Source organism: Ornithodoros turicata, chromosome 7, assembly GCF_037126465.1.
Source record: "Ornithodoros turicata isolate Travis chromosome 7, ASM3712646v1, whole genome shotgun sequence".
Lineage (NCBI taxonomy): Eukaryota > Metazoa > Arthropoda > Arachnida > Ixodida > Argasidae > Ornithodoros > Ornithodoros turicata.
In genome coordinates this window covers 13,820,961-13,841,936 of record NC_088207.1, presented here as the reverse complement: position 1 = coordinate 13,841,936, position 20,976 = coordinate 13,820,961, and positions in this window count along the sequence as shown.

The window sequence follows — 20,976 nt, the reverse complement described above, 5'->3', positions numbered from 1 at the left end:
CCGCCCCGGGCGCCCCCGCCAGAGAGGGCGCCTAAGGGCAGACCCTGGCAGGTTGGTTAGACAGCATAAAGAGGGAATGAAGAGAATTCTGATTTACGATCTCGGCAGTGCAAAGATGCGTTTTCTTTCCCTTGTTTATAAAACGTCTGACGGCAGTGAGAGGGGGTGGTGCTTCACGTTACCCTGCCCTGGGCACAAGCTCGCCTCGCCATGGCTCTGGTACTGGGAGTAGTGCCACTTGTAGTACCAATCAGGTCAAGGACGAAAGCCCACCTGGAAAACGTTCATACCTGAAGAGAAACGAGCAAGACGGTGCATTTCAATATTAAACAATATTCTCACTCCTTACCAATTTCACAGTGGCCCAAGTGAACAGACTTCATTCAGTTGTACAAATGAAAATATTTTATTAATGTCAATTTTTGTTAACCACCAGGGGTAGGAGTAACTATGGATAGCGGTACTTCATTATGTACTCATGCACACACTACGAGTTTTATGAGGAGCACAGTCAAAGTGATTGATATGTAATTCGACGATCCTGAGCGAGCTGTCGCTCAGACAGATTTTATTATTAGTCAAGCCCATGCATGAACAGACATTGTCCTGATTCATTACTCTATATTAACAAAACATATTTTGTTATTATTGTCAAAGCGTAGAGTTGCTACACGGATTTTTGTGAGCACTGGTTAGCCGATGCTGACCTGCTGGGATTTCGGCTGTTCGCGGTGGTGCCATCTGTCTGCATGCCACAGAAATCTGCACAAGGGGGAACAACCTGAGATATCCTTCCCGTGATCATTCTGGTTCCCTCCTCGTCCCAGGAAGGACATCCTCCTCATCCTCAGGAGTTCCTCGCGCTAACATCCTCGACACAGGTTCCTTAACAGGTTAATGGGGGAGGTTTACGTCCCTCTGCGAAATGTAAAGGCGGGGTATACCATAGCCCGGATTTGAGCAGCAGCAGCAGCAGCAGAGGGACACGGGCGGTCCCATAGCACTTGGTGAGAGCAGCAGCGCTGTCGAGCTGCAGAAATTCCCTGCTGCTCTCTTATCCGAATTTTTTGTTGCTGTGCAGCCTGAGCAGCCGGTCTCGCAAGCCAATGAGGAGGTCCGTTGGTGTTGTTTTCATTCGACGGTGTTTAGGGTTACGAGGGCGGTGACGGCTGAAGGTTTGTGTCTGGTTGTTTTGTGATTTGTTCCTGAAGAACTTAACACGCTTGTGATTACCAGTGGTTTGGAGTGAGTGTTCAGCCATCGGTACCGCATGAAGTGCGCTTTCAGGACCTAATTCAGTTCATTTATTTTACTATCTGCAGCTAATAAAGTGTTCGACAAAACGCACGTGAAGCATGAAACATATGTTGTTCCAGAGTGATTGCTTGTTTCCTGGTAAGTACTGTATAGCCAGTGGCCTGATAACGTACAGGTACATTACTTCCACGTCGATCCTGCGTGAAAACCACACCAACCACATTTCCTGTGGGGATCGACGACTTGCGAGCTAGGTTGTTATAAATGACATTGACCCTTGAAAAGGGTTCAATAGCGATAGACAATGTTCAGGCTACAAAAAGGTTCGGTAGAGATTGCCAATGAACTCGCTACCTTGTGAAAACAGGCAGAAACTGGTGATGACTACAGAAGAGGCCTTTGTTTTCATTAGACAGCTTTATTTCACTAACACCAACATACACATTTAGTAATTAGGGATTTTACGTCGCGAGACAACTGAGATCATGAGCGACAACGCATTTGATAGCCACAATAAATCAATATATCGAATACTAGTAACCAGGAGATATCTATACGACAAAATGCAGCAGAAGAGTCTCCGTACAACGGCAGCAGAGGTTGTTCTGCACAGCAGTGCGAAAGGACGAACCTACGTTCAATATCACGATACTTCCTACATATCAACGAAGAATCGACCACGTAATATGAGGCTCCATTACAATCATTTCATAGTCCACTTGTGAGCTACACATCCATACTTACATCTCACACACTTAGGCCTTTTCACCTAGAATAGCATTACTACGTGCGCGTACTAAAAGGCTTAGCTGCTGCGTACGCCTTCGGAATGTTTGAAACGTAAACAATGCCGTAGTTTCCAACACGTTTTGGACCTCCTACGCCACTACAGCCGCTAATTCAAAACGAAGCTATGGGGCGCCACTAGCAGCAGAGCCGCGGCAACAGAAAACTGCTCTGCTGCCATGTTGCGGTGTTGCTGCTGCTGCACCGCTGCTGCTTTGCTGCTGCTGCTCCCATAAAGGTATGGGACCCGGCCCTAACGGTCATCTACTGAGATGACGCTACATGGAACTTCGGCGTAGGGTCCCTGCATGTATGGTAAGTTAGAAAGACTGGTATGTTTACCGGCCTATTCAATGGTTTCATTAAGTAGGCGTCCATCCTTTGGCGCACTCAAATCGAGAGTACGAAACACCCGGATCGGAAACTAAACAGCGACAAGTAACTTCTGAGCGTTCCACTGCTCGCTTCCTCATGCCGCTTCCTGGCTGTTGTCTGCTCGTGCAGTGCACAGACGGAGGACACATTGGCTTAGTTTGAACCTATAGTAACGTTGGAAGAGACGATTACGATTGCGAGATCTTCTCCTTGTAACAGCAAATGAAATGGGAAAAAGATGGGGATTTGTAACAGATGTCATAGGGGTTGTTTACTGTGGCTGCTGTATGGCGTGAAGGTGTCTGCATTAATGCACCTCATTTCCCGCAAATAACCGCCGATATCCGTGTGGAAGCTGTCCACTAATACACAAACATATGCTAACAGTTATAAAAATATTACCCTTTACTAAAATCGGAGCATTGGCAAACGTATAAAGTCCGTATTTTTCTTCCGAGCCAAGGTCGTCCTGCCGGCGCTCAGCAGGAAGTACGGCACGCAAAATCTCAAGCCGACCCGGGCGCTTGTCGTCTGCTTCAAAGCCCCCATTTCAAAACGGGTGCGCAGGGAGTGGCTCAGAGTCTCGCCCTCCCGGCTGCGCGAGTGGTGCTTGTGTCGCGTTCAGAGAGTGGAGTCTGAAACTCTGAACTCGTGCTCCGGGGCTCTTACTTAACGCAACCAACGTATGGGGAGCGCGTTGTCACGGCCGTGGCAGCCAGCAACGAGCGCTTCTTTCTATTCCGACGCGCAAAGTGGCGGGGTTTCTGGGTTCGTGTGGAGCACATAGATGCTCTTCTGTTTTCAGTCACTTGCATGGTCACGGTGGGTTAAACCACGACCTACTAGATTATAACGACCATGTCATAATCAGCAACCCCTATGAGGAGCCCGTCCGCACGATCCGCTAAGGGCGCTACTCATCGGCACGCCACGATTGGATGATAGAAATTTGAATTCTGAACGTGCAGGAGCGTATGTACGACTACCGTAGCAGACGACAGCGATAGCTCCTACGAAAACGCGTAGAATGATGATGATAATCAACCTCAGAATGAAACATCTGTGGAACGTCTACCGCTTGTACAGAAATACCAAGGTAAGCTGAAGTACAAAGCATTGTAGAAGTAGACGAAGCAATAACTGGGACGATGAGAAGCACCACAGCTAGCTTCCAAAAATGCGGCGCTGGGAAGGGGTGCCTACGACATGGTCGTTATAATCTAGTAGGTCGTGGGTTAAACTGGAACTACTTCGAAAGTCAGAGTGGGTTAGACAGGGTCCACTCGGGGTATCACATGAGGAACACTAAACAGGAAAAGGAAGGCAACCTAATCCAATCCATGTCTTCGTAGCATTCGGACGATTCCAACGTTTCTTCGGTTGTATGGAGCAATGCAAAGCAGCTACTGAACCTGCCCGTATCGCATTCCAGGTTCCATGTGCTTCAAGCACATAGGAGGTGAAACTCAATGCCTCGCCTCTCCTCGAAACCGCCATCGCCACTGATGTCACCCGATTGCAAGTTGCAACAGCGTTCCGCGGTTTGAGTTTGGTTTTGATTTGCAATATTGTTGCGCGAAGATATGCTCGCAGCAAAGATCATGCTGCGACATACTAATTATATTGGTTTGTTGAAGGCTAGCTGGTTTGATTCGTTGCCCATAACGTTGTATCACTGGGTGTGTATCCACCTCAGGTAATGTTATGCAATCAGCAACGTACGGTCAATTTTCGAGCCGTTGTCAGTGGTTATCTTGCCATAGGCAAAGTATGTTACTTTTACTGAGGTGCGGAACTTTGGCTACCTCCAGGCGAGGGAGTCACCAAATATTCTTTTGTTGCAAATTGTGAAACTTCAGAAGTACACCTGTCGAGGAGATCACCGGGTCCTCTACCCAAAGAGGGATTCTGGGAACACCTCCGGCGAGGGGGTCACCAATCCTCCTCTGTCCGAGGGACTTCGGGGTGCGCCTGAGCGAGGGCCTACCGGCCCGTTCCTACGACCTCAAATCGTGTCAGCTCAGAGTTAAACAGTGTAGAGAAGTTTTGTACCTCGGAGACAACCAAATATATTTTCAACAGGTAGGAATGCTTCTTCACCAACCACGAGGGACATATCGAGAGGGCTACCCAAGTCGTACCTCATCTTAAAGTGTTTAAGCCAGAGTGCATGGTATGCAGGGCATGTCAGTAAAACGTGAAGAACAGTCAGGGGTGTTTCACAGAAATTGCAGCATGGTGGGTCTTCCTCTCCCAGTAAGTGAGAGTGGGTGAACCGTGTGTGCCCAATGCATAATCTACTATATGTTACTTGCTTTCTACGGTCCATGGTACTAGGAATATTAGTCCATGACAAGGTTGGTTTGACGCAGTGCAGCTTGTTCTTTGTCTCTTCGTCCCATCTTTTCTGCCAGTCATGATATAAAGCCTCGATCCTGTCTAGTTTAGCAGCGCCACTCGATTTGAAGCTTAAAATCTACATACTTGGATGGAATTATGCAAGGAGCATCGTAATCCATCATAAATAAGCGGCGGTCGGTTCCACAAATTCCTCCTGAGATCAGTTTCCTACGGAAAGTTTCGGCAGCGGCTACCATGTCATCTCCATGCGCCCATTGTTTAGCTATGATAGCCTATGCCCACACCTCGCACCTTCCCGGCATGCTTTTCGCTTGTTCCCTCTCGCCCGCTGCCGAGAATGCACAAGGATAGATTTCAACGGGCATCATTTGGGGTACTCCTATGCGTCAGCCGTTGAGCCCGGTTTTTAGGTTGGGCAACTGTTACTACGCGAAGTGTAGTGGGGTTAGGCCAGTTTGGGTTTACATGTTCCACGCGGGGTGGGTTCGGGGTGGGCGGTAGCCCAATCCCCCGCAGTCGGTCGAGACTGTGCTGGTAGCAGACAGTGCTAATTTTGGCGCGCAACAGTTGTGTGAGGAGGCGACCGGCTGTCGTCCGCTAGCGGAGCTGCTGTGCGTCTTTGCAACACACAGGCGAAAAGCACGCCGGGAAGAGTGTGAGGTGTGCGTAGGCCATCATTGGTGAACAATGGGCGCATGGAGATGACATGGTCGCCGCTGCCGAAACTTTCTGGGGGAAACTGATCTCGTGATGAATTTGTGGAGCCGCCCGCCACCTATTAATTATGGATTACGATGCACCTTGCATAATTTCATCTAGGTATGTGGATTTCAAGTTTCAAATCGAGCAGCACCCCTAAACTAGACATGGACCAGGTAAATTCGCTTATCCTATAAAAGTTTTTAACGAGGAGTGCAAAAAACATGTTGACCTACTCATGAATATTCTTATTTTGTGGTCATCACAAATTTCAACGGTTTGTTTCAACAACGTGGACTTTTCCATTGCAAGCGATGTACCATAGGTTTCACTACAGAAGCTGTCCTGGAGTAATCATTTAACATGTGCAAACATCAAAAAGCTGGCAAGCCAGTTTACCCAAAGAAAGGAGACGTGTCAGCACTTGCTTGTGAACATCTATTGACTGAAGTACCTTTCTACTGTGTGTGTGGCTTTGAGAGTGTTCTGTCACCAGGTCTTGATGAAGGAAACGTATATGAAGATCATATGCCATCTTCCTTCTGCCTCTTAGTTATACGAGCGTCAGTTTCAAATGTTCACCAAAAGCATCTTTTTCACGGACCAAATTGTGTTGCTGCGTTCACGGATCTACTGCACAGATTGCAGGACGAAATTTGGAGTGGATACGACAGATTGCACCTGTGGAAATGAGCGAAGCGAACGAGCGCCAGCACGCCGCCACCCACTGCAACTTTTGCAACAAGTTGTTTGCAAAGAAACAAAGTGTGTAACCATGACCATGTGAGTGGAACATTTCGACAATCCTTGTGTTAGTCGTTCAGACGTCAAATTCGGAACACCTTAGAAGATTCCAATCATTCCCCACAATGGCTAACTACAATATGAGTTTTCTTGTGTCTCGCATGCATTTGCTTAAAACATCGGACATAAAAGTGATTGCCAGCAGCTGTTAAAATTCAAACCTATGACGCTGATTATTTTGGAGTTCTGGACAGCATGAGTTTTCTAAATGCAAGTCTAGAAATGTTGGTGAAAATTTTGTGCAACAAGGGAGAGGAAAACTTTCGTTGTGTGCGTCAGTTTTTCTCAAACCAAGAACGCTTTAGGCTAGTCGTTCGCAAAGGGGTCTTTTTGCGACACTCATATCACAGACTTCGATGTTTATGATGAGCCTTGTCTGCTACCCCCAGAGAAATTCTTCAAAACACTCAATAAAGTGGAAGTAAGCGAAGAGGACTACTGCCACACGCAGAACTTCTTGGAAGAAATCCAAATGACAAGTCTAGGTGAATATTTGGATCTGTACCTGATCACCGACACGCTGCTCCTAGTGGATGTGGTTCAAAACTTCCGCCAATGGAGACTCGATGTGCACAAAATTGAGCTCCTTCATTTTGTGTCTCTCTCAGGGTTAAGCATGTCCTGCGTTCTAAAAATGAACGAGATAAAACTAGAGCTCCTTCATGACCCCGATGAGAGAGGTTGAGAATTGAGAACGATCTGCGAGGTGGTGTAACACAATGTTCACTCTGAAATGCGACCACAAACATACCGCGAATGGAGCAGTGTGATCCAGCACAACCGACAAGAATAATTAACCACATTGACGTTAACGGTCTGTATGAATCACTAATGCGTGAGCCGTTGCCATATGGAGATTTTCAGTGGTTGACAGAGGAAGAATTAAAAAAAACGAATTACAAAAATTCGCAACCTCGTGCGTTTTCTTCAAGAAACGGGCCTCGCGGAAAGACCACTCTAGAGCACCTCTGGTCCACAGTGCACCTCCGTCCCATCAGTATCATTCATCCTGCTTCTGCCTCACTTTGAACTCATCAAGTCTCTTGTCTTTCTTTTTGGTTTTTGGCTGTAGTCGTGACGATGCCCACTCGTGTGCGGCCAACAACAGCAAGCTACGTCGACACACCCCTCCCCCGATAGAGGAAGAAAACCTAGATGTAGATCGCATCCCCACGATGCATCCTTTCTGAAAGTGGATCTGTCGTATGATCAAGAAGTTCACGATCGAGACAGGGATCTTCCAACTGCACCGGAGAACATGTTCATTCTATACGAGCTATTGTCAGACTATCACAAAGATTTTATGAAAAAGTTTGACCTCCCACCAAAAGCTACTGAGCCAAAGCTACTGCTAACACTATTCAACAAAGAGAAGTACATTCTTCACTATCGCAATTTGCGATTTTACATGCAATGCAACTACAAGTGACAAAGGTTCACAGAGTTCTAAAACTCAACCAGATTACTTTCTTCCGAGACTATGTGGACTTCAAACATAAACTGCGAAAAAATGCCACTAATGCATTCGATCGAGACAGGGATCTTCCAATTGCACCAGGCAACATGTTCATTCCCTACGACCTATTGTCAGACTATCAGAAAGACTTGATGGAAACGTTTACCTCTCGTAAAAAGCTACTGAGCCAGAGCTAGTGCTAACACTATTCAACAAAGAGAAGTACTTCCTTCACTATCGCAATTTGCAATTGTACATGCACTGGGACTACGAGCGACAAAGGTTCACAGAGTTCTAACATTCAACCAGATTACTTTCTTCTGAGACTATGTGGACTTCAAACATAAACTGCGAAAAAATGCCACTAATGCATTCGATCGAGACAGGGATCTTCCAATTGCACCAGGCAACATGTTCATTCCCTACGACCTATTGTCAGACTATCAGAAAGACTTGATGGAAACGTTTACCTCTCGTAAAAAGCTACTGAGCCAGAGCTAGTGCTAACACTATTCAACAAAGAGAAGTACTTCCTTCACTATCGCAATTTGCAATTGTACATGCACTGGGACTACGAGCGACAAAGGTTCACAGAGTTCTAACATTCAACCAGATTACTTTCTTCTGAGACTATGTGGACTTCAAACATAAACTGCGAAAAAATGCCACTAATGCATTCGATCGAGACAGGGATCTTCCAATTGCACCAGGCAACATGTTCATTCCCTACGACCTATTGTCAGACTATCAGAAAGACTTGATGGAAACGTTTACCTCTCGTAAAAAGCTACTGAGCCAGAGCTAGTGCTAACACTATTCAACAAAGAGAAGTACTTCCTTCACTATCGCAATTTGCAATTGTACATGCACTGGGACTACGAGCGACAAAGGTTCACAGAGTTCTAACATTCAACCAGATTACTTTCTTCTGAGACTATGTGGACTTCAAACATAAACTGCGAAAAAATGCCACTAATGCATTCGATCGAGACAGGGATCTTCCAATTGCACCAGGCAACATGTTCATTCCCTACGACCTATTGTCAGACTATCAGAAAGACTTGATGGAAACGTTTACCTCTCGTAAAAAGCTACTGAGCCAGAGCTAGTGCTAACACTATTCAACAAAGAGAAGTACTTCCTTCACTATCGCAATTTGCAATTGTACATGCACTGGGACTACGAGCGACAAAGGTTCACAGAGTTCTAACATTCAACCAGATTACTTTCTTCTGAGACTATGTGGACTTCAAACATAAACTGCGAAAAAATGCCACTAATGCATTCGATCGAGACAGGGATCTTCCAATTGCACCAGGCAACATGTTCATTCCCTACGACCTATTGTCAGACTATCAGAAAGACTTGATGGAAACGTTTACCTCTCGTAAAAAGCTACTGAGCCAGAGCTAGTGCTAACACTATTCAACAAAGAGAAGTACTTCCTTCACTATCGCAATTTGCAATTGTACATGCACTGGGACTACGAGCGACAAAGGTTCACAGAGTTCTAACATTCAACCAGATTACTTTCTTCTGAGACTATGTGGACTTCAAACATAAACTGCGAAAAAATGCCACTAATGCATTCGATCGAGACAGGGATCTTCCAATTGCACCAGGCAACATGTTCATTCCCTACGACCTATTGTCAGACTATCAGAAAGACTTGATGGAAACGTTTACCTCTCGTAAAAAGCTACTGAGCCAGAGCTAGTGCTAACACTATTCAACAAAGAGAAGTACTTCCTTCACTATCGCAATTTGCAATTGTACATGCACTGGGACTACGAGCGACAAAGGTTCACAGAGTTCTAACATTCAACCAGATTACTTTCTTCTGAGACTATGTGGACTTCAAACATAAACTGCGAAAAAATGCCACTAATGCATTCGATCGAGACAGGGATCTTCCAATTGCACCAGGCAACATGTTCATTCCCTACGACCTATTGTCAGACTATCAGAAAGACTTGATGGAAACGTTTACCTCTCGTAAAAAGCTACTGAGCCAGAGCTAGTGCTAACACTATTCAACAAAGAGATGTACTTCCTTCACTATCGCAATTTGCAATTGTACATGCACTGGGACTACGAGCGACAAAGGTTCACAGAGTTCTAACATTCAACCAGATTACTTTCTTCTGAGACTATGTGGACTTCAAACATAAACTGCGAAAAAATGCCACTAATGCATTCGATCGAGACAGGGATCTTCCAATTGCACCAGGCAACATGTTCATTCCCTACGACCTATTGTCAGACTATCAGAAAGACTTGATGGAAACGTTTACCTCTCGTAAAAAGCTACTGAGCCAGAGCTAGTGCTAACACTATTCAACAAAGAGATGTACTTCCTTCACTATCGCAATTTGCAATTGTACATGCACTGGGACTACGAGCGACAAAGGTTCACAGAGTTCTAACATTCAACCAGATTACTTTCTTCTGAGACTATGTGGACTTCAAACATAAACTGCGAAAAAATGCCACTAATGCATTCGATCGAGACAGGGATCTTCCAATTGCACCAGGCAACATGTTCATTCCCTACGACCTATTGTCAGACTATCAGAAAGACTTGATGGAAACGTTTACCTCTCGTAAAAAGCTACTGAGCCAGAGCTAGTGCTAACACTATTCAACAAAGAGATGTACTTCCTTCACTATCGCAATTTGCAATTGTACATGCACTGGGACTACGAGCGACAAAGGTTCACAGAGTTCTAACATTCAACCAGATTACTTTCTTCTGAGACTATGTGGACTTCAAACATAAACTGCGAAAAAATGCCACTAATGCATTCGATCGAGACAGGGATCTTCCAATTGCACCAGGCAACATGTTCATTCCCTACGACCTATTGTCAGACTATCAGAAAGACTTGATGGAAACGTTTACCTCTCGTAAAAAGCTACTGAGCCAGAGCTAGTGCTAACACTATTCAACAAAGAGATGTACTTCCTTCACTATCGCAATTTGCAATTGTACATGCACTGGGACTACGAGCGACAAAGGTTCACAGAGTTCTAACATTCAACCAGATTACTTTCTTCTGAGACTATGTGGACTTCAAACATAAACTGCGAAAAAATGCCACTAATGCATTCGATCGAGACAGGGATCTTCCAATTGCACCAGGCAACATGTTCATTCCCTACGACCTATTGTCAGACTATCAGAAAGACTTGATGGAAACGTTTACCTCTCGTAAAAAGCTACTGAGCCAGAGCTAGTGCTAACACTATTCAACAAAGAGATGTACTTCCTTCACTATCGCAATTTGCAATTGTACATGCACTGGGACTACGAGCGACAAAGGTTCACAGAGTTCTAACATTCAACCAGATTACTTTCTTCTGAGACTATGTGGACTTCAAACATAAACTGCGAAAAAATGCCACTAATGCATTCGATCGAGACAGGGATCTTCCAATTGCACCAGGCAACATGTTCATTCCCTACGACCTATTGTCAGACTATCAGAAAGACTTGATGGAAACGTTTACCTCTCGTAAAAAGCTACTGAGCCAGAGCTAGTGCTAACACTATTCAACAAAGAGATGTACTTCCTTCACTATCGCAATTTGCAATTGTACATGCACTGGGACTACGAGCGACAAAGGTTCACAGAGTTCTAACATTCAACCAGATTACTTTCTTCTGAGACTATGTGGACTTCAAACATAAACTGCGAAAAAATGCCACTAATGCATTCGATCGAGACAGGGATCTTCCAATTGCACCAGGCAACATGTTCATTCCCTACGACCTATTGTCAGACTATCAGAAAGACTTGATGGAAACGTTTACCTCTCGTAAAAAGCTACTGAGCCAGAGCTAGTGCTAACACTATTCAACAAAGAGATGTACTTCCTTCACTATCGCAATTTGCAATTGTACATGCACTGGGACTACGAGCGACAAAGGTTCACAGAGTTCTAAAATTCAACCAGATTACTTTCTTCTGAGACTATGTGGACTTCAAACATAAACTGCGAAAAAATGCCACTAATGCATTCGATCGAGACAGGGATCTTCCAATTGCACCAGGCAACATGTTCATTCCCTACGACCTATTGTCAGACTATCAGAAAGACTTGATGGAAACGTTTACCTCTCGTAAAAAGCTACTGAGCCAGAGCTAGTGCTAACACTATTCAACAAAGAGATGTACTTCCTTCACTATCGCAATTTGCAATTGTACATGCACTGGGACTACGAGCGACAAAGGTTCACAGAGTTCTAAAATTCAACCAGATTACTTTCTTCTGAGACTATGTGGCCTTCAACCATAAACTGACAAAAAATGTCACTAATGCATTCGATTGAGACAGGGATCTTCCAATTGCACCGGAGAACATATGTTCATTCCCTACGACCTATTGTCAGACTATCAGAAAGACTTGATGGAAACGTTTACCTCTCGTAAAAAGCTACTGAGCCAGAGCTAGCGCTAACACTATTCAACAAAGAGAAGTACTTCCTTCACTATCGCAATTTAGAATTGTACATGCAATGGGACTACGAGCGACAAAGGTTCACAGAGTTCTAAAATTCAACCAGATTACTTTCTTCTGAGACTATGTGGCCTTCAACCATAAACTGACAAAAAATGTCACTAATGCATTCGATTGAGACAGGGATCTTCCAATTGCACCGGAGAACATATGTTCATTCCCTACGACCTATTGTCAGACTATCAGAAAGACTTGATGGAAACGTTTACCTCTCGTAAAAAGCTACTGAGCCAGAGCTAGCGCTAACACTATTCAACAAAGAGAAGTACTTCCTTCACTATCGCAATTTAGAATTGTACATGCAATGGGACTACGAGCGACAAAGGTTCACAGAGTTCTAAAATTCAACCAGATTACTTTCTTCTGAGACTATGTGGCCTTCAACCATAAACTGACAAAAAATGTCACTAATGCATTCGATTGAGACAGGGATCTTCCAATTGCACCGGAGAACATATGTTCATTCCCTACGACCTATTGTCAGACTATCAGAAAGACTTGATGGAAACGTTTACCTCTCGTAAAAAGCTACTGAGCCAGAGCTAGCGCTAACACTATTCAACAAAGAGAAGTACTTCCTTCACTATCGCAATTTAGAATTGTACATGCAATGGGACTACGAGCGACAAAGGTTCACAGAGTTCTAAAATTCAACCAGATTACTTTCTTCTGAGACTATGTGGCCTTCAACCATAAACTGACAAAAAATGTCACTAATGCATTCGATTGAGACAGGGATCTTCCAATTGCACCGGAGAACATATGTTCATTCCCTACGACCTATTGTCAGACTATCAGAAAGACTTGATGGAAACGTTTACCTCTCGTAAAAAGCTACTGAGCCAGAGCTAGCGCTAACACTATTCAACAAAGAGAAGTACTTCCTTCACTATCGCAATTTAGAATTGTACATGCAATGGGACTACGAGCGACAAAGGTTCACAGAGTTCTAAAATTCAACCAGATTACTTTCTTCTGAGACTATGTGGCCTTCAGCCATAAACTGACAAAAAATGTCACTAATGCATTCGATTGAGACAGGGATCTTCCAATTGCACCGGAGAACATATGTTCATTCCCTACGACCTATTGTCAGACTATCAGAAAGACTTGATGGAAACGTTTACCTCTCGTAAAAAGCTACTGAGCCAGAGCTAGCGCTAACACTATTCAACAAAGAGAAGTACTTCCTTCACTATCGCAATTTAGAATTGTACATGCAATGGGACTACGAGCGACAAAGGTTCACAGAGTTCTAAAATTCAACCAGATTACTTTCTTCTGAGACTATGTGGCCTTCAACCATAAACTGACAAAAAATGTCACTAATGCATTCGATTGAGACAGGGATCTTCCAATTGCACCGGAGAACATATGTTCATTCCCTACGACCTATTGTCAGACTATCAGAAAGACTTGATGGAAACGTTTACCTCTCGTAAAAAGCTACTGAGCCAGAGCTAGCGCTAACACTATTCAACAAAGAGAAGTACTTCCTTCACTATCGCAATTTAGAATTGTACATGCAATGGGACTACGAGCGACAAAGGTTCACAGAGTTCTAAAATTCAACCAGATTACTTTCTTCTGAGACTATGTGGCCTTCAGCCATAAACTGACAAAAAATGTCACTAATGCATTCGATTGAGACAGGGATCTTCCAATTGCACCGGAGAACATATGTTCATTCCCTACGACCTATTGTCAGACTATCAGAAAGACTTGATGGAAACGTTTACCTCTCGTAAAAAGCTACTGAGCCAGAGCTAGCGCTAACACTATTCAACAAAGAGAAGTACTTCCTTCACTATCGCAATTTAGAATTGTACATGCAATGGGACTACGAGCGACAAAGGTTCACAGAGTTCTAAAATTCAACCAGATTACTTTCTTCTGAGACTATGTGGCCTTCAGCCATAAACTGACAAAAAATGTCACTAATGCATTCGATTGAGACAGGGATCTTCCAATTGCACCGGAGAACATATGTTCATTCCCTACGACCTATTGTCAGACTATCAGAAAGACTTGATGGAAACGTTTACCTCTCGTAAAAAGCTACTGAGCCAGAGCTAGCGCTAACACTATTCAACAAAGAGAAGTACTTCCTTCACTATCGCAATTTAGAATTGTACATGCAATGGGACTACGAGCGACAAAGGTTCACAGAGTTCTAAAATTCAACCAGATTACTTTCTTCTGAGACTATGTGGCCTTCAACCATAAACTGACAAAAAATGTCACTAATGCATTCGATTGAGACAGGGATCTTCCAATTGCACCGGAGAACATATGTTCATTCCCTACGACCTATTGTCAGACTATCAGAAAGACTTGATGGAAACGTTTACCTCTCGTAAAAAGCTACTGAGCCAGAGCTAGCGCTAACACTATTCAACAAAGAGAAGTACTTCCTTCACTATCGCAATTTAGAATTGTACATGCAATGGGACTACGAGCGACAAAGGTTCACAGAGTTCTAAAATTCAACCAGATTACTTTCTTCTGAGACTATGTGGCCTTCAACCATAAACTGACAAAAAATGTCACTAATGCATTCGATTGAGACAGGGATCTTCCAATTGCACCGGAGAACATATGTTCATTCCCTACGACCTATTGTCAGACTATCAGAAAGACTTGATGGAAACGTTTACCTCTCGTAAAAAGCTACTGAGCCAGAGCTAGCGCTAACACTATTCAACAAAGAGAAGTACTTCCTTCACTATCGCAATTTAGAATTGTACATGCAATGGGACTACGAGCGACAAAGGTTCACAGAGTTCTAAAATTCAACCAGATTACTTTCTTCTGAGACTATGTGGCCTTCAACCATAAACTGACAAAAAATGTCACTAATGCATTCGATTGAGACAGGGATCTTCCAATTGCACCGGAGAACATATGTTCATTCCCTACGACCTATTGTCAGACTATCAGAAAGACTTGATGGAAACGTTTACCTCTCGTAAAAAGCTACTGAGCCAGAGCTAGCGCTAACACTATTCAACAAAGAGAAGTACTTCCTTCACTATCGCAATTTAGAATTGTACATGCAATGGGACTACGAGCGACAAAGGTTCACAGAGTTCTAAAATTCAACCAGATTACTTTCTTCTGAGACTATGTGGCCTTCAACCATAAACTGACAAAAAATGTCACTAATGCATTCGATTGAGACAGGGATCTTCCAATTGCACCAGGCAACATGTTCATTCCCTACGACCTATTGTCAGACTATCAGAAAGACTTGATGGAAACGTTTACCTCTCGTAAAAAGCTACTGAGCCAGAGCTAGCGCTAACACTATTCAACAAAGAGAAGTACTTCCTTCACTATCGCAATTTAGAATTGTACATGCACTGGGACTACGAGCGACAAAGGTTCACAGAGTTCTAACATTCAACCAGATTACTTTCTTCTGAGACTATGTGGACTTCAAACATAAACTGCGAAAAAATGCCACTAATGCATTCGATCGAGACAGGGATCTTCCAATTGCACCAGGCAACATGTTCATTCCCTACGACCTATTGTCAGACTATCAGAAAGACTTGATGGAAACGTTTACCTCTCGTAAAAAGCTACTGAGCCAGAGCTAGTGCTAACACTATTCAACAAAGAGATGTACTTCCTTCACTATCGCAATTTGCAATTGTACATGCACTGGGACTACGAGCGACAAAGGTTCACAGAGTTCTAACATTCAACCAGATTACTTTCTTCTGAGACTATGTGGACTTCAAACATAAACTGCGAAAAAATGCCACTAATGCATTCGATCGAGACAGGGATCTTCCAATTGCACCAGGCAACATGTTCATTCCCTACGACCTATTGTCAGACTATCAGAAAGACTTGATGGAAACGTTTACCTCTCGTAAAAAGCTACTGAGCCAGAGCTAGCGCTAACACTATTCAACAAAGAGAAGTACTTCCTTCACTATCGCAATTTAGAATTGTACATGCAATGGGACTACGAGCGACAAAGGTTCACAGAGTTCTAAAATTCAACCAGATTACTTTCTTCTGAGACTATGTGGCCTTCAACCATAAACTGACAAAAAATGTCACTAATGCATTCGATTGAGACAGGGATCTTCCAATTGCACCGGAGAACATATGTTCATTCCCTACGACCTATTGTCAGACTATCAGAAAGACTTGATGGAAACGTTTACCTCTCGTAAAAAGCTACTGAGCCAGAGCTAGCGCTAACACTATTCAACAAAGAGAAGTACTTCCTTCACTATCGCAATTTAGAATTGTACATGCAATGGGACTACGAGCGACAAAGGTTCACAGAGTTCTAAAATTCAACCAGATTACTTTCTTCTGAGACTATGTGGCCTTCAGCCATAAACTGACAAAAAATGTCACTAATGCATTCGATTGAGACAGGGATCTTCCAATTGCACCGGAGAACATATGTTCATTCCCTACGACCTATTGTCAGACTATCAGAAAGACTTGATGGAAACGTTTACCTCTCGTAAAAAGCTACTGAGCCAGAGCTAGCGCTAACACTATTCAACAAAGAGAAGTACTTCCTTCACTATCGCAATTTAGAATTGTACATGCAATGGGACTACGAGCGACAAAGGTTCACAGAGTTCTAAAATTCAACCAGATTACTTTCTTCTGAGACTATGTGGCCTTCAACCATAAACTGACAAAAAATGTCACTAATGCATTCGATTGAGACAGGGATCTTCCAATTGCACCGGAGAACATATGTTCATTCCCTACGACCTATTGTCAGACTATCAGAAAGACTTGATGGAAACGTTTACCTCTCGTAAAAAGCTACTGAGCCAGAGCTAGCGCTAACACTATTCAACAAAGAGAAGTACTTCCTTCACTATCGCAATTTAGAATTGTACATGCAATGGGACTACGAGCGACAAAGGTTCACAGAGTTCTAAAATTCAACCAGATTACTTTCTTCTGAGACTATGTGGCCTTCAACCATAAACTGACAAAAAATGTCACTAATGCATTCGATTGAGACAGGGATCTTCCAATTGCACCGGAGAACATATGTTCATTCCCTACGACCTATTGTCAGACTATCAGAAAGACTTGATGGAAACGTTTACCTCTCGTAAAAAGCTACTGAGCCAGAGCTAGCGCTAACACTATTCAACAAAGAGAAGTACTTCCTTCACTATCGCAATTTAGAATTGTACATGCAATGGGACTACGAGCGACAAAGGTTCACAGAGTTCTAAAATTCAACCAGATTACTTTCTTCTGAGACTATGTGGCCTTCAACCATAAACTGACAAAAAATGTCACTAATGCATTCGATTGAGACAGGGATCTTCCAATTGCACCGGAGAACATATGTTCATTCCCTACGACCTATTGTCAGACTATCAGAAAGACTTGATGGAAACGTTTACCTCTCGTAAAAAGCTACTGAGCCAGAGCTAGCGCTAACACTATTCAACAAAGAGAAGTACTTCCTTCACTATCGCAATTTAGAATTGTACATGCAATGGGACTACGAGCGACAAAGGTTCACAGAGTTCTAAAATTCAACCAGATTACTTTCTTCTGAGACTATGTGGCCTTCAACCATAAACTGACAAAAAATGTCACTAATGCATTCGATTGAGACAGGGATCTTCCAATTGCACCAGGCAACATGTTCATTCCCTACGACCTATTGTCAGACTATCAGAAAGACTTGATGGAAACGTTTACCTCTCGTAAAAAGCTACTGAGCCAGAGCTAGCGCTAACACTATTCAACAAAGAGAAGTACTTCCTTCACTATCGCAATTTAGAATTGTACATGCACTGGGACTACGAGCGACAAAGGTTCACAGAGTTCTAACATTCAACCAGATTACTTTCTTCTGAGACTATGTGGACTTCAAACATAAACTGCGAAAAAATGCCACTAATGCATTCGATCGAGACAGGGATCTTCCAATTGCACCAGGCAACATGTTCATTCCCTACGACCTATTGTCAGACTATCAGAAAGACTTGATGGAAACGTTTACCTCTCGTAAAAAGCTACTGAGCCAGAGCTAGTGCTAACACTATTCAACAAAGAGATGTACTTCCTTCACTATCGCAATTTGCAATTGTACATGCACTGGGACTACGAGCGACAAAGGTTCACAGAGTTCTAACATTCAACCAGATTACTTTCTTCTGAGACTATGTGGACTTCAAACATAAACTGCGAAAAAATGCCACTAATGCATTCGATCGAGACAGGGATCTTCCAATTGCACCAGGCAACATGTTCATTCCCTACGACCTATTGTCAGACTATCAGAAAGACTTGATGGAAACGTTTACCTCTCGTAAAAAGCTACTGAGCCAGAGCTAGCGCTAACACTATTCAACAAAGAGAAGTACTTCCTTCACTATCGCAATTTAGAATTGTACATGCAATGGGACTACGAGCGACAAAGGTTCACAGAGTTCTAAAATTCAACCAGATTACTTTCTTCTGAGACTATGTGGCCTTCAACCATAAACTGACAAAAAATGTCACTAATGCATTCGATTGAGACAGGGATCTTCCAATTGCACCGGAGAACATATGTTCATTCCCTACGACCTATTGTCAGACTATCAGAAAGACTTGATGGAAACGTTTACCTCTCGTAAAAAGCTACTGAGCCAGAGCTAGCGCTAACACTATTCAACAAAGAGAAGTACTTCCTTCACTATCGCAATTTAGAATTGTACATGCAATGGGACTACGAGCGACAAAGGTTCACAGAGTTCTAAAATTCAACCAGATTACTTTCTTCTGAGACTATGTGGCCTTCAACCATAAACTGACAAAAAATGTCACTAATGCATTCGATTGAGACAGGGATCTTCCAATTGCACCGGAGAACATATGTTCATTCCCTACGACCTATTGTCAGACTATCAGAAAGACTTGATGGAAACGTTTACCTCTCGTAAAAAGCTACTGAGCCAGAGCTAGCGCTAACACTATTCAACAAAGAGAAGTACTTCCTTCACTATCGCAATTTAGAATTGTACATGCAATGGGACTACGAGCGACAAAGGTTCACAGAGTTCTAAAATTCAACCAGATTACTTTCTTCTGAGACTATGTGGCCTTCAGCCATAAACTGACAAAAAATGCCACTAATGCATTCGAAAAACAACAGAACAAATTGAGGATCAACCTCGTTTACGGTCGCAGCTGTATGCATTGAGAAAATTTGTAGACAGCCGCCTCACAGTGACGGATGAGCAAGTGTTGAAACTCTTGTGTAAGCCAGAACTCTAAGAGTTTCGAGGATTAAGTGCTCATGTCATTCTGTTCCAGTTCTCTGAGGTGATGCTTTACACGAAGCAGCCACCGTATTTGGGCTTCCAATACTAGAACTCTCGTAGCTCAAAATATTTTACTTCCTGTGGTGTGCGCTGGTCAGAACGGGACAGGTTAGAGGAGGAAGAGGAGGACGAGATATAGAAGAAGAAGGGTTCTTTCAGGAACACTATAGGAACACGGCCATCATCTCCTTGGACGAAGAAAAAGAACACGGCTCCCAGAGGACTGGAAGGTGGCCAAGGTGGTCATCGTTAAGAAAATTCCTTCGAGGGGTCTGGTCATGGACAACGTTATCGAGAGGAAAGCCTTGCGCCTATGCTTGGGTCTCCCTAAGTATGCAGCCAACCAGGCGCTTTATGCCGAAGCTCGTATCCCTCCCCTCAAGACCTGGTCTCGCCTGCTGTCAGTGAACTGCTTCCTTTCCCTCTGCCAGAGCCCACTGGCGTTCAGACACAATGAGTCCCTCAGGAACTTGACTCGGTGGGTCTCTCGGCGGTGGCGCAGGTCCAACACCCCCCAACTTGTATGCGTCGACTCCCTTTTGGCACTCCTGAAGATATCGTTGTCTGATCTGGCCCCACCCACCCGCCCGCTGAGGGACCTGTCTCTGCTGATCGCCGAAGCTTTCCTCCCTGGACGTGTCCTAGCTCCTCCGGCCAGGCTCGAGGCCCTCCTCACAGACCACGTGAGCCGGTTGCACTCCCACCTGGTTGTTGCCACAGATGCTTCCGTGTCCACCGGGCTGGCGGGTGCTGGAATTGTCTTCCCGCATCTGGATGCGCACTTCCTGATTCGCCTCCCGGACTTCACTCCAGTATTTGAGAGCGAGCTCCTCGTCATGATACTGGCTCTCCGCATGGTCCCTCCTCAATTCTGCAAGGTTCTGCTCCTGTCAGACTCTCTGTCTGTCATCGCAGCTCTGTCGGACCCCTCTGCCGATTCCTGGAACGCCTTCCTGTCCCTTACTCCAAGTTATATCGTCCAGGACATCGTGGCCTCTCTATCAACGAGTTGGCTGATAACCTGGCCAAGGCAACCCTCGCTGGGCCATTCATCGACCTGTTACCTCCATTGCCCGCAGTAACTCGGGCCAGATATAGGAGGCTGCTGGAGCTGTCTGGGCGCCGCTTGCCTGACCCCCGTTACGATCACCTTTCCTTCGCGTGGCAGACTGATCGCTGCCCTTCGCGCCGTGTTGAAGTCCTGCTGACGCACCTTCGATGCCACGCCTTGCCTCTAAACATTTACCTTCACCGCGCGGGTACCCATCCATCGCCAGCGTGCCCTCACTGCGGGCAGGACGAGACCACTGAGCATCTGCTGCTGCACTGTCGCCTGTACGACAGGCCCCGCCGCAACCATTTCACCCTGCCCTTTGCCAGACAAGGCATCCCTGTCTC